Raw genomic sequence first — 14,682 nt, 5'->3', positions numbered from 1 at the left:
TACAAAGCTTGCTAATGGCTCCGTAGCGTTTTGTTCTGTCTTCAGACGGCGTGCTGAGCACCACGACGTTCTGTTTACCGTTGAGGCAGATGCTATCTTCCCAGGCCGCCTCTCTGCCTACACCCGCCGCGTTACGTAGGCAGCAGTAAATGCAATCCGTCCCGTAATCGCGCACGTTGAAACCGCCTCGGGGGCGTACGACGATTTTTTAATCGTCCGGCGGTAACTCTGGCATTCGGCTTGCCATGGCAATCTGCTGCACTTGACGGGCGTACATCCTTTTGTAGTGCGCTGTAGTGACTCCCGTAGTCGACGTGGCTACCGTTCGTCGCTGCATGTGCACATGCTGGTTATGCGCCGACTCGGTCGCACCATCGGCCTGTTTGATCCTCTTGACATCGCACCATCCCGCTCCCTCGCCGAAATCTTCCAGACTAATCTCTGTTCCTCGTACCTGGACAACTTCCATTTAACGTCAGGAAAGGCCTGGCACTTTGCCGTCGGAGACTGGGAGCTCCAATGAGGTCCGGCGGCACGGTAGACTTGGCACGCCCCGCCGCCACGGCGGCCGGGCAATAGTGGCCTCCCAGGTAGCACACAGTCTTGAAAACGTCGTATTAAGGGTCTCAACGTCTGAAACGGATTTTTGACCAAAATCGACGCATCGAAGACGTTCCAAACAAGATAGCTTAAAAACGAGGGGTGAATACGTTTTGACAACGACTCAAGGCGCCACCGCCACGCCACGGCGCGTCAGCATCTTTAGCGGCTTCTACAATATTCAACAACCCATCAACGCGATCCAACCTTGCGCAAGGTGGCGATACCGTCGTCAAATCATGTGACCAAGGTGGTCACGTGATTCGTGATGCCGGGCAGCCGGGCACAGTCACGCTGTCATGGCGTCGTCGCGTCACCGCACTCGCATTGCGCTGTGGTGTGTTTGCGGCTGTTCTCAATGTGCTGCCGCTGCCCTTTGCTATGTAAGTGTTGCAGTGTTTTGCTGTCGAGAAAACGATATTCTGTGATCAGTTTGGGTTGTGCGATATGTTTGTGTGGTTTTAATTTGGAAATCAGTAGTGTTTTCAATTGTTATGTCACCAAGGCGGCCACGTTATTCGTGAAGCCGGGCATAGTTGCGTTATCGCACTCGCATGGCACTATGGTCTGTTTGCGACTGTTCTGAATGTGCTGCCGCTGCCCTTTGTCATGTAAATGTTGCTGTGCTTTGCTGTCAAGAAAACGACATACTGTGATTAGTTTGGGTTTTGCGATCTGTTCGAGCCAGGCATAATAGCGTTATCGCACTTGCATTGCGCTGTGGTATGATAGCGGCTGTTCTGAATGTGCTGCCGCTGCCCTTTGTCATGTAAGTGTTGCAGGGTTTTGGCGTCAAGAAAACGACGTTCTGTGATTAGTTTGGAGTTGTGCGATCTGTTTGTGTAGTTTAATTTGGAAATCAGTAGTGTTTTCAATTGGAGGGTGCGGAGTGGAGGGCACTAATCAGCTCTTCATGTTCATTCTCATGTTATGTGAGGCGCCTTTTCACTGACGCTGTAATTAAGGCGTTAAGCCCTACTAGAAAATCCTATTTGTTTTCAAACGGGTTTCATCAAATAGGGTTATGGAACGGGACCCCGTTTGATCCTGTTCAGTCCTGACCTGTTTAAATCCCGTTTGTTCCTGTTTAAACCTGACCCGTTTAAATCCTGTTTAAACCTGACCCGTTTAAATCCTGTTTAATCCTGACCCGTTTAAATCCAGTTTAATCCTGACCCGTTTAATCCCGTCCTATCTAACCAAGACCTGTTTGCCCCTGTTCAGACCTATTTTTTGCTACAATCATACCAGGTCCTTTCAGAATGGATTGATGTTGCTTAATATAATTTACTCTTTACACATATTTTGTGCACTTGTGTATTTGCGATCAGCATTGAAGAGAAGTAGATCTGCATTAGGTTCGCAACAAGAAGCCACTTTCATATGTAGGTTTGCCTGGTACATTGCTTGATACGAAGATGAACACAATTTTCGGCATAAATTGATTAGCACTACCAGCACTGATGTGATACATTATGAACAAGTTTTGTATGACCCACGAGTACGTTCTCTATGTATGACCTACAAGAAAATGCACCCTGAAGAAGATTGTACCTCCTTTTCATATTTATACTACAAGTATGCAAATGTAATTCTTGCTAGTTTAGTATATGTTCGATTACTTGTACTCGTCTTAATGCAGTGCTTCTTGCTGTAATGGTTTGTACACAAATCCACAGTAAAGTGTAATTTTGGGGTGAAAAATGTCAGGCAAAGTATTGGCATGTACTTGTAATTGAAAAAGACAAGTATACTTTACGTAGGTATTTCTGTACACCCACTTGAGCTTTCATTAAGCCTGAAGTCCTCCGGCCTAAATAAAAGCATGTCATAAATGTCTCAAGCACTGTTTATTGGACCTTCTAACGGTATTTCGATGCATCCAGTCTGCCGAGAGAAGACCGCTGGAGTGGGTTGCTTGGGTGAGAGCGAGCAGGGCACCTGAAAAAGTAAAGCCAATAATTTATCTTGACTCATGCAACAGGTTAGCACATAGGCAAATTTGCCTATGTTCTCACAGATAAGAAAGGTTCAGCATTCCGGTCATAGAAGATAACGAATACATCTTATTGAAAAATATGTGGTTTCATGCACTGCCTATGTTTCAAGGGAACATGGATTACTGTGGGAGAATAACCTGTCATAATTAGCAGGCGATTGAAGCAAGTCTTATAGGAAAAAGATGGACACATCGTTTGATTAACAATAATTACTAGTATTGAAGCAACAGAATACAAACATGAAATACCTTTAAAAACAACACCAGCAGGTTGAGATAATAAATTATTCAGAAACTAAACCCGTCTGCCAGCAAAATACCGTAGTGTACTGGCTTTGACATTGCGCTGCTCAGGCAAACGGCATGGGATTGAATCCCAGCCACAATGGCTGCATTTAGATGGCAGGGAAATGCCAAAACCCCTATGTAAGGTCTATTGGGTACACGTTAAAGGAGACTAGGGATCCCGCCAACTTGAAGTTATAAAAACCGGGGTAAATTTCGAGATAAGTAAACTCACAAAACTAGAAGGCCCTGGCCATGCGAAGACCATATAAAGCCTCTTAAGGTAGGTGCCAGCAGCCGCTAAATTTCTTGCAAAAGCGAAATATAGCAGAAGCGGTATTTTTCTGTAGATCACTTTTGCAAGGTATTTTACAATTTGACAGCCGACATGTTGGGCATCTACGGGCAACAGGAATTCTGGCACAGATCATAGCAAACACTGTTGCACCTAGGTATACATAGACAAATAGGTATAGGTACAGTCGCCGACTGATTTTCCGGACATGATTACTCGGTCTGCTTCACGGCACCGCCATTCTCCCCATGGACCATAATATATAACAACTTCCGAAAATTCGGACGCCTTGCAACCTCTCGTCTGATTTTTCGGACACTCCTTGAGCCAACTTGATCGAGAGCACCATGCACCGACTCTCACCGTTGCATGGTTCTACTTGCTGAACGCCATTTTTGTTTTGAACGAAGCCTCCTTGGTGCCCCACGAAGTGGCGCTACTACAAATCCCTGCTCATCATCATCGTTTCTGCCTGGTTTGTAGCTACAGCAGTTCTGGTCTCAGCTTAGTATGCGATGCCAAGACAATCCAGCAGCTGATTTGTTTGTTTCTTCGTGCACGACGCTGCAAGTAGGCCAGGTTTTTTGTTTGTGCAACTGATGTCGGCGTGACGATGTTTGACGAAGTAAGATGGGCCAATTCATTTCACTAATATTTTGAATAGCTACCTGTAAGCACCACCTACCTTTCAACAACATTTGCAAAGCAAAAAACCTCATCCTGAAAATCTGCACACGAAGACATCGGTAGCATCATCAGCGTGGGGCCTCAAGATAATTCGGCAAGCCAAGAAATTACTGACAGCACGAGTGCAATCATGCCAACAGGAAATCTGTGGCTGAATAATGCACCTTCTACCACTTGGCAGACAGTGCATTTTCGCAAGGCCCTAACTACGGCAGAGCATTGTTAAGGAGTTCCCGAATGCACAACTCTATGCCATTTTCCCGCTGACTCTAGGGAAGCACCTCTGCACAGTTGCAAGAAAAAAAGCTAGATGCCCCAAGAGAAATGAGCCCACTCAAGCCATGGAAGTTATGTTTACCTTGTCTTCCTACAACTGCTGTTTTGCACAAGGGAACAAACGTCAACATTGGTGCCTCGCCCAACACAAGTGGTCTGCGCCGTAGAAGGTGCCATCAGTCAGCCCACAGATGAGGCCCACACCAGTGCTGTCAGTGTGCTGTACAAATTGCAGAAGCACAGCCTACAAGCTTGTCTGCCTTAGTGTGATCGCAATAATGAACGAAAACCAACGAATCAAGTTTGTTTCGTGCTGAGAACAGTTGCCTCATGCTGGATTTTCCTACAATTCTTTCTAAGCACAGATAATGCTTCGTTTGTTGTGTAGGCATGTAAATAATGAAAAGGCCTGCATCACTATCTCTGAAAAAAATAATGTAAGAAAGCACGTACAGTACACAGGTGCAGTGTCTATCACATACCATTTCGTGAAGTAGAGGCTACATCGGATAAACCGGCAAATGTATAAATGACTGGCAGCGTGACCAAGCAAACTTGATGTGTGGGTCAGTCAGCAGTGGTAGTGCACTACTCTCGGTGCACATGCACCTATGTTTAAAAGCTGCTTGATCGTGACAAAATAAAAAGACAAAAGCGCTGGAGAGATATCTGAAACTTTTCTTATATGTATGACGAGGAACCTAGCACTAGCTCCCCATGCAGAGAATTACTAGACAGTGAGACTGCTTCTTATCATTGTAAAACAAATGTCACACTCACCATGTGATGCATCCTTTTCGTTTCTGTGCGAACAATATGTATTCAGATCTATTCTCCCCCTTTCACCTTTTGCACAATATTACTGTGCGAGCTATAATACTGAACTGTTAGTAGCACTCTGTCCTGTTGCCTCCTTTCTTTCCTTGTGAATTGTGTGCTAAATACGGCTTTTTTTGGTGAAAGAGTGCTAGTTTAACGCATAAACTAGCGCCGTGGCACTTTGCAATAAAGGACTGTTATAATTCTCTAAAAATATGTCCATGCAGAACAGTGTCAAAAGAACACCTTAAAGAAAGAACATGAGTCTATCTATCATAAAGACCAATCCTTGTCTTTTTTCCTTAACATAATTTTCAATACCGATATTGAAGTACAAGCTCACCATATTATATCACCTTGTCAATGAAGCAAGGCACAATGGCGCCCAACTGTCGCGGGACCAACTTGGATGTGGAGATCAGCGCAGATCAGCAACATAGCATGGTCTGCTTACACTTCTTCTCCAGGTCCAGCCATACCTATAGCAGCTATAAAACAAGTGAGCTTAGAATAACAAGCGAAACAATATAAAAAGTGGCAGTGAACAAAGCAACTTTCGTTAGGCATAAATAGGATCGCATTGCTGACATTATGCACATAAGTAACTTCATTTTGAGCAACAAAGCATCCAATTTAAGAAACATTATATGTATGAGCTATCTATGTGAGAAAGATTAATCGAACGCCCTCTATTTGCTACACCCCTCCCCTTATGCATGGATGTCTCCCTGACTGAGTGAGCTGGGCTGATCCCAGGTATAGTGTAAGTAAAGGGTGTCACTTGGTGGGCCAATCTCGATACCATTGCATGACTTGTACAATAATTTTAATGTGTATTGTAATGCTGGCCATCCTGCAGGCACTGCAACATTATAGCACCCATAAGGCTAATGGTATTACCTGATAAGGTTAACTATTAAGTGTCCCCAGAAGCATAACTCGGCATGTATACTCGGAGGCCATTATTATAAGAGAAGCAATAGCAGAGGTGAAGCTTTATCCTGTGCCATATGCAAAATGGCCGAGCACGCCCAGCTTTTGGTTACATTCTCACTTGTGACCACTGCAACAGGCTGACTGACATGCGTAACCAGCAGTTTGTAGGACCACATTTTCATAACCTGCATTTTTTTTTTACATCTGAAGAGATCAGCCTCAAGCTCCATGCTGCGCTGCACTCGAGAAGCATTATAAACTGGCAACACTTAAATGCTATGCTGCATGGTTTGTTGCATGCTTTAGGAATTTACTTATTTATTGTACACATAGCTCATAGTCTCCAGTTGGAGTATTGCATGAGGTGGCAAGAAAACAAAGTCTGAACTAACAAGGAGAACATTCAACAAAACAAGTCAGACCAAAGAAAAAAAAATAACATACTCTCATAATGGGACTATGTATCTGGCAGCTAGCTTATAAAAAAGACAATTAGGAATGTTTTACTACTGGTAGCGCTTTAGGGGATGGAATGTAGAATTCCCAGCATCATAGACTTTTCCCGTATTCACAAACCAACCTTATGCTTATCTTTTGCCTTCCTTACCTTTTCAGCGCCTTAACGCGTTTCATAAACAAACCTTATGCTTAAGTCGAACCTTTCCTTAACCTTACCGGCTTGGAAAAGGAGCGTTCCTTAAGGTAGCCCGGCAGCTACCTTAAGGCGCCACTTATTATGGCCGACCACGCAAGCAGCTTTTCGGAGCTAGTCGATTTTGTCGCCTTATTAAGGGAAGCCGATGTTCGCGAAGCCCTTCCTTATGTAAAGCTCATCCAGCGTGTACTCAGGGACCGTCAGAATGTCATGGAGATGTACAACAACGGCGAGTTTCTTGGCAGGTTCCGCTTTTCAAAACGAGCGGTGGTACACCTTCTCTCCATCCTGCCACTTGCTCCGAGCCCAGACGATCGCGGTTCGCCCGTGCCGCCACTTCTCTTTCAAGTTCTCCCAACACTTGCGTAGCTGATGCTCCGTGCGCGGGTGGACTCCGTTCTTACTGTTGAACTGTTCTTCTATCTGCTGCCATTTCTTTTTCTTCTCGCTCAGGGACACCGCATCAGTACGCTTGATCTCCAGCACGTTGCTCTCTCTCGTCACCAAGTCAATCAAAGTTCCCCGCTCCTCCTCCGTAAAGTTGATTTTTTTCCTCTCAGTGGCCATTCCCACAACAGATCTTACAATAAGCAAACGAAAACTTCAAAACACAAATAAATGAACAAATAAGGAAATAAATAAATAAATACGTGCAATATTTACAGCATCTAAAAGTACAAAGCGCAAGTTATAGCTAACACACAAGAGAAAAAGTGAAGCAACTGCGCTCGAGCACCGCAAAATGGAAATGGAAAATGAAGCACCGCAAATGAAAAAAAAAAACGGCAACGCGTGTTGCCATGGCAACACGCGTTGCCGTTTTTTTTGCGCGTCTCTCATCTGCAGATGAGAGACGCGCAACAGCTAGAACTCGCTCTTTCCTTTTCACAACGCGTAATAATGCGCCATCCAATTTTTATATTTATTGTTCTCAGCGACAAAAATGTGTTTCCTTTTTAATAACTGAGAGGTTTAAGGCCAAGAAAAGTTCATAGCCTCGCACCCATGCTCATCTCTTATGACGATAAGGCTGCCTTCGATAAGGACGCCTTTTCACCCAATAAGGGACGCTTCTGAATCATACCTTGGCCTTTTCTCAACCTTATACTTTCCTCATCCTTATAAAAGGGCGCCTTATAGCGTTAAGATAAGGTTGGTTTGTGAATACGGGCCTTAAGCCACCTTTCGTGGTTTTTTGTTTTGAAGTCCTATTCTCTGTACTATTATAGAAATGAATAGCCCCCTCCAAAATAAAACAAAGAAAACATGTAATGCACAGTAATGTAACACAATAATGTAATGCACTACAGTGAATACTTAGAAAAATGTAATTAAGAACATGGAGTCTATGTGGGCACAGATGTTAGATGTCTACATGAAAGCATAATAATAAAGGTGGGCAGAGCATTTATGCTATTGTCGGGCAACCTGCTGCAAGACATAGAGGTAAAAGGATATGCATGCCTCACAACACAGTCCCTAAAAATATATGTCACAATACAGTGAGTAGGTATATCATGCTTATCTACAATAGCTCCTAATTATATTTATTTCAGAGGGGGCTACCTATGAACCTTTATCAAACTGAAGGTGGGCCAAATTCTAAATATACGATTCAAGTAGACAGAAAAGGGACGTTATGAATATGGCATCTACAGCAAAAGCGTTGTACATTATTGTTGTACATTATGTCATACCTGCCAACCTGTGAACATAATATTTTGTAAAAATGCTGCAGACACTAAATTCTTTGTTGGGGACATAACACACATTATTTTAAAGCTTGCTCTCAGCACCACCATTGCTGCATACACACACACACATTATTAATAAAGGGAAAATCGCACATCCACCCACTCGTAGCAATTGCTACAAAAGAAACCCGTACGGATTCCTCGAAAGGAAAGCCTCATAGTTGAAAAAAAAGAAACCGTCCAGGTCCGGGACTCAAACCCGGGACCACCGTCTTTCCGGGACAGCCGCTTTACAATCTAAGATAACCAGGCGGCTAGAAGATGGCCGGGCGAATTCGAATTTGTCGACAACATGAAGCAAAGGCAAGGGTGCGACGTAATAGTTCTGCGGAAACGCGCAAGGTGTAGAGAGGTAATTAATAAAGGGGAAAAATATTATGTCAAACCCTTGCCTTTGCTTCGTGTTGTCAACTAATTCGACTTCGCCCTGCCATGTGCTAGCCACCTGGTTATCTCAGATGGTACAGTGGCTGCCTCGGAAAGGTGGCAGTCCCGGACCAGGACGAATTTTTCTTCAACTGTGCGGCTTTCCTTTTGAGGAACACATACGGGTTTCCTTTGTAGCAAATGCTACGATGTCTGATTTTCCCTTTAATAATTACTTCTCTCCACCTCGTGTGTTTGCGCATAACTATTACGTCACACACACATTATCAACCATTATTTAACTTGTCGTGCAGCACAAAAAGCAGCAGGGAACTTGAAACCAGTAACTGACAGCTTTGTTTTTTCTTTAGATTACAGAGCTTTTACAGCGTGTTTGCTGCTGCCGCTTTACGCTGCTTCATGAATTTATCTGACCAAACTTCCCTAAAGCAAGTGCCCCTCTGATGTTCTCGTTAGAGATATTGCATCGCTAATAATAAACCATTACAAGTACCATTACAATTAATTTTTACGTGCATTTTAACAATGTCATGTCTTTAATCTCTCAACAGCTTTAAAATATCTTAACCAACACAACTTCATTGTCTTTCTAAAGTGACATCCATAAAATTGTAAAATGAGCACACATTTGTAAACCCACGGAAAATTCAGGAGAGTTTCCAAACATGGATGATACCAACAAAATCTGCAGCTTGTGTAAGTGGCAGCAACTGCTTTGCACACACCTTGTCACAGCATGCACATCAGGTACTTTTCCGTGCTGTTGAGGCTGCAGAAGTGCCGCAGGTGCATATCTGGAGGTGCCTCTGGTTCACAAAATCTTGCCATCCCTAAACAATAATAAATGCTTAATTTATTGTAATCTCTGCTGAAACTGCAAACTTGTGATATAAAAAGATCACGTCATATTTTGAAAAAAGTCTCATACAACCAGTTACATGAAGCTGCAACTGGTTGTGCAAATATCTGACCGTAACATCACAGGCGGTTAAATAACACGTAAATCGAACTGTAGCAAACATGAATCTACTATGAAAAGGTTCACACAAACGTACAGCTGTATAACGTGAAATGTGAGTTGTACTATCAAAAAAATTCCTTAGGACATGAAAAGCGTTCCAAAACCTAATTTGTTTATGCGGCGCAACAAAGCACTGCTCCCAAAGGACGATGCGCTCAAAATTTCAACAGACCACCTCTTTTTCTGGAGAGACAATACAGAAAAGAGAAAGATTTTTCGACTAAAAAGAAACATTGCTTTTGTAATTTCGGTTTCTCTGCAAAATCGGAACCCTTTACAAGTACACGAAAACACACAGGACACTAATACACGTCATCTGACGACACTCTATAAACAGACGAATTTCCATACAAGCTGAAAATCTGGCCATGCGTCGACGAAGAAATCGGGTGCTATCTCGCGCAGCTGTTAGCTGTGAAGACGACACATCGACGTACTACTTCTGGAAATGCCTATACCATTTCTCAATGAAAAATTATGTACACAAACAGTAACTTTCTTTGCTTGAATTTTTGTGCCCATTTAGATCAAAGAACCACCCGCGCTAGCGTGCTTCATAGGTGAAAGTAAATAAACCACAGATAGAGCTGTTGGTAACATGAATACGTTTTAGGGCAATTTCCATGGAACTTTTTGCTAAATGTGCACTGCGACATGAAGAACAACCATTTGAAAAGCACATTTATAATTCTTGCTGCTTTACTCATTCGGATTCGGTTGTTGTACGGATCTTGCAATACGTACAAGAACGCACACTTCACGAACCATAGACAGGAAGAATGCGCGCAAGCGCCGGACTTACCTTTCTAGGCGTACTCGGAAAACGCTCCTTTTAGCGTCACAGGTGCCGCGGCATCGACTGCACCAACGGTCCTTCCGGCGCACACACTGTTGAATTGCGGATCAACTACAGGACGTAAGAGCACAATTTTCACCAAATTCTTCCGTACAGTGTGATACGATGCGAGAGTGCCAGAGGAGGTGATCCTTTTTGTGAGCCCGGAACAAAGAAAGTGGCGAAGGCTCATACCTTCGACATCGGCGCACCACACGAAGGATACTGCGGGCTACATTACGCGGTCCCAGGGGTTTTGTGATTCTCAATGAATACAAAATGCACCACAATTACTCTCGGCACAGCGTACACACGATTAAACAACTGCATCGGACGGCGTCAATGCAGCGCGCACTCACATGTAGCTAAAAGGCTGAAGACGGCAAAATAATATCACCTGTAACTTTACCGGCGCTACCTGTGCTGCCATCTGTAGGCCGCCACCGAAAGCGACCGTGCTTTCGGTGATCTCATGGATGGTGACGGCGTTGTATTTCGATGTTATGCGAGTCGTACAGCGTCTTGTACGACGTGTTTCAGCAACGTTGCTTTTAATAGAGAGGACGGCAATGTGCGTATACGCCGTATAGACGTCTCACCCACTTGAATAACACAACAGGAAATTTTCAGTCTGTCGTATTTTGGGACGTTGTGACTGTCGTTCTGTTCTCTGTAGTGTGACGTCTTGTAGTCGAAAATTCTGTAGCTTCTGATCAATATATTTGATTAAAAATTGACAGAGACCTCTTTAAGGATAAGAAAAATTATTAATACAAAAAAAAGAAAGTAGAAAAAAAATGCTTTCGCACAGGATATGAACTGCGGACCTCACGATTCCGAGACAACCATCTTACCACCGCACCACGCCGAACACGCCCGCAACTCGACTAGGCTAGCAATATAAATCTCTCTCTTGGTTGCTGTTTACATTTCCATTTTAAAACCCAAGATGCGCTTTCACTTCACCGGTCGCGTCAACTGCCGTATCTCTATATGCGCAAAAGTGTTGTTACCATCGACAGGTACATCGTGGAATGCTAGAACATCAATTTTGCTGTAACGATATCCATATTTAATAAGAAATTCAGAAATAGACAACGGTGACCGGGGACACTGAAGGTTTTTACTGCTAATTTCGACAGTTATCTCTTGCTCTTTACACTTTTGAGCTCGCATATAATTCGTGCGTTCAATGCAAAATAGCTACATAAACACTCGTGGGTGAGTCTTGATCCGGACAGTATACTGGCTTCTCACGGCAGCGCTGTACCAGATTAATGAGACCCGAGCGAGAAAGCTTTTCACGCAACTTTGTGGAACAATCCGAAACTTCTTTTCCGCTTCGCATAAGCTTGTGCAATATTTCTGGGAAATTAACTAATGTGTCAGTGTAACCGCACATGTAAGTCCACAGGACTGTGTGCCCCATCTTACCAAATAAAACAAAGCGGATACGCAGCCATTCCCGCAGATGGTATGATTTTGATCAGCGGCCGATTTTGAGGAGGCCGGTAGCGCGTTGCTGGTGCCGCGTCGTCACGGCACAATTATAACAATTGGCCACGTCGACTTTAATACCGGTGTCGGTGCTATCAGTATTGCCGGCTTCAGAGAAGCACGATTGAATACCGCGCAAGAGAAAAGTGCAGTGTACACCACCGATGCGAAGCTGACATTTTAAAGGGCCGCGACGGAAAGTGCTTCTGTTGCGACTTCAGAACTCTTGGCCGTCGCGACCGAATGTTTCTGTTGCGACGTCAGAATTGCTGTCGTAACGTCAGAAATGTCTGTCGCAGCTACAGAAACGTTAGGAACTTCTGTCGTACAACAGAAATTTCTGTATTTGCAGCAGGAATTCCTGTTGTCTTTTTCAACTGGGCAGGACCGGGAATCGGTTTGAAATTCGCAGCTAGCATATCGCAGTTTGGTCTGTGAATGTTCCGAGGTGTTCACGCAATTTCTGTAGAGCTTGATAATGGCCCAATTTAGCACTAGGGGTTAAATTGTCAGGATGTCGAACAATAAAAAAGCTCCTCCCCAGTTATATTCAAGCATTAAACTGGTATGCATGATGCCATCCAGTATAGTTGCCACAAAGCTCCAGATTAAACCAGCTTTTGTGACAAACAGGCGACCCTATATGGTGCCACTGCGTCCAGTATAAGCCAGTTTAGTTGCAAACAGGGCTCCTGTTAAGACCCATTTCTGCGTGAACTGGTCATGCCTATACCTGCTTGCATGCCAAACGGGACCCCGTTCAGACCTGTTCGTGTGTGAATTGGTCCTGTTTATACCTCTTTGAATGCCAAACGGGACCCCGTTCAGACCTGTTCGTGTGTAAACTGGTCCAGTTTATACCTGTTTGAATGCCAAACGGGACCCCGTTCAGACCTGTTCGTGTGTAAACTGGTCCAGTTTATACCTGTTTGCATGCCAAACGGGACCCCGTTCAAACCTGTTCATGTGTAAACTGGTCCTGTTTATACCTGTTTGTTGCTAAACAGGTCCCTGTTAGAACCAGTTTAAACCTGTATAACCCAGTTTGAATTTAAATAGGATTTTCCAATAGGGAGGGCAGTATAAGGACGAAAGTTAGAGGGATGAAATCGTGCCTGTGTATCCCTAGCGTCGGGATTGTCGTTATGCGTGATCCTAACAAGAAAGCATTTTGCAGAATGCGAAGGAAGGCGGCAAAATTTCTGTCTGTGCGCACCTTGCCTATCTCCGCAATAGAGCCGTCATCATGGTATTTTAGTCTCCCGTCTAGCAAGTGTTGCAGACAAGGGAAGTGGTTCAAATAGGCTTTTTTTTAATTATTCAGTACTAGTGCGGTATCCCAAAAGGTGAGGTCAAGTGCTCGCCCTATTTTCTTCCCTCGCGCTACAGCGCACTGACAGAATTTTGCGTGCACTATACCGTGCTTTTATCGCTTGTGCTTCAGGTTCTCGATGGTGTTTTCGCCCCCTTTACCCACGTGATGGCTATTTCATGGTATTACCGGGCACCACGTGTCCATATATTGTGTCCAATATATGAAACGGCCAAATTCGATATTATTGGACGCCTCAAATGGTAGTAATGTATTGAGTCCCTTGTAGCTGTGTGCTTGTTATCAATTTTACTATTTGGCGAATGGATACAGCATGTACGCTGCATAACTCGCTTGTGGATACTGCATACGTGAGTCGAGTATGCCCTTGGTAGAAAATAACTTGTATGCTTTAGGTAGTACGATTGTTTGCAGTTTTGGACATGTGTCGGAATGTACGCTGTGCGCCCTTCGCGCTTTACTTAGTCGGCGGCCTGCCGAGTTCGTTCGGGTGCCATGTGTGCGCATGGAGTTCACGAAGCGCTCTCGCAGTTTTTTTATATATGTATATACATGAGTTCTGTTCGCGCGCTTCGCACAACAGCGCATGTCGCAGTTCTTTGTCCTTGTGGAACACATTTTCCTAGCGTACGTCTGTGCATTATTTGATACCGGTTTCACACGGGGCTCTTTTAGCCGCTATCCAGTCCGTTACAAATCGAATTTCTCGGTCGTGATTGGCTCCTCTGCGCAAGCTACGAGAGTGAGCCAGTCGCATCGATAATTTCGATCCGGATCGGGCTTGATCGCGATCGAGAGTGGTCGTGTGACACCGGTTTTACACATGGCTGCCACGTAGGGAACACTTTAAGCTCAATGCTACTGAGTGAAGAGCCAGTGCATATATATGCCAGTGGTTGTATGTGGGCAAGTCTTTCTGGTAATTGTAATTCACAGAATTACGATATCGTTCGTTATTGTTGAGTTGCTCGCCGTGGTTGCTCAGTGGCTATGGTGTTAGGCTGCTGAGCACGAGGTCGCGGGATCGAATCCTCGCCACGGCGGCCGCATTTCGATGGGGGCGAAATGCGGAAACACCCGTGTACTTAGATTTAGGTGCACGTTAAAGAACCCCAGGTGGTCAAAATTTCCGGAGTCCCCCACTACGGCGTGCCTCATAATCAGAAAGTGGTTTTGGCACGTAAAACCCCATATATTATTAATTCCTAAAGGTTTGTTTCCATTTTTATTGTTGGTATTCATGAATGAAGAGTACATATATACCAGCGCACAATATCTCTTTCTCACTTTACGGTCACCCTAG

At 44.2% G+C, this 14,682-nt stretch overlaps 1 long non-coding RNA gene across 1 annotated transcript; it reads right to left on the bottom strand.

Moving 5' to 3' along the window:
* Positions 1–2,431: 2,431 nt before the first annotated feature.
* Positions 2,432–10,912, bottom strand: LOC135905833 (uncharacterized). Its single transcript, XR_011509571.1, has 4 exons — positions 10,517–10,912; positions 9,419–9,523; positions 5,305–5,449; positions 2,432–2,541 (listed from the first exon to the last, which is right to left on the bottom strand). It is a non-coding gene; the product is annotated as an uncharacterized lncRNA (long non-coding RNA).
* Between the last annotated feature and the right edge of the window lie 3,770 nt (positions 10,913–14,682).

Source organism: Dermacentor albipictus, unplaced genomic scaffold (genome assembly GCF_038994185.2).
Source record: "Dermacentor albipictus isolate Rhodes 1998 colony unplaced genomic scaffold, USDA_Dalb.pri_finalv2 scaffold_14, whole genome shotgun sequence".
In the NCBI taxonomy this organism is placed as follows: Eukaryota; Metazoa; Arthropoda; class Arachnida; order Ixodida; family Ixodidae; genus Dermacentor; species Dermacentor albipictus.
Note: the sequence above shows the minus strand (reverse complement) of the source record. Positions and strands in the feature narration are given on the sequence as shown.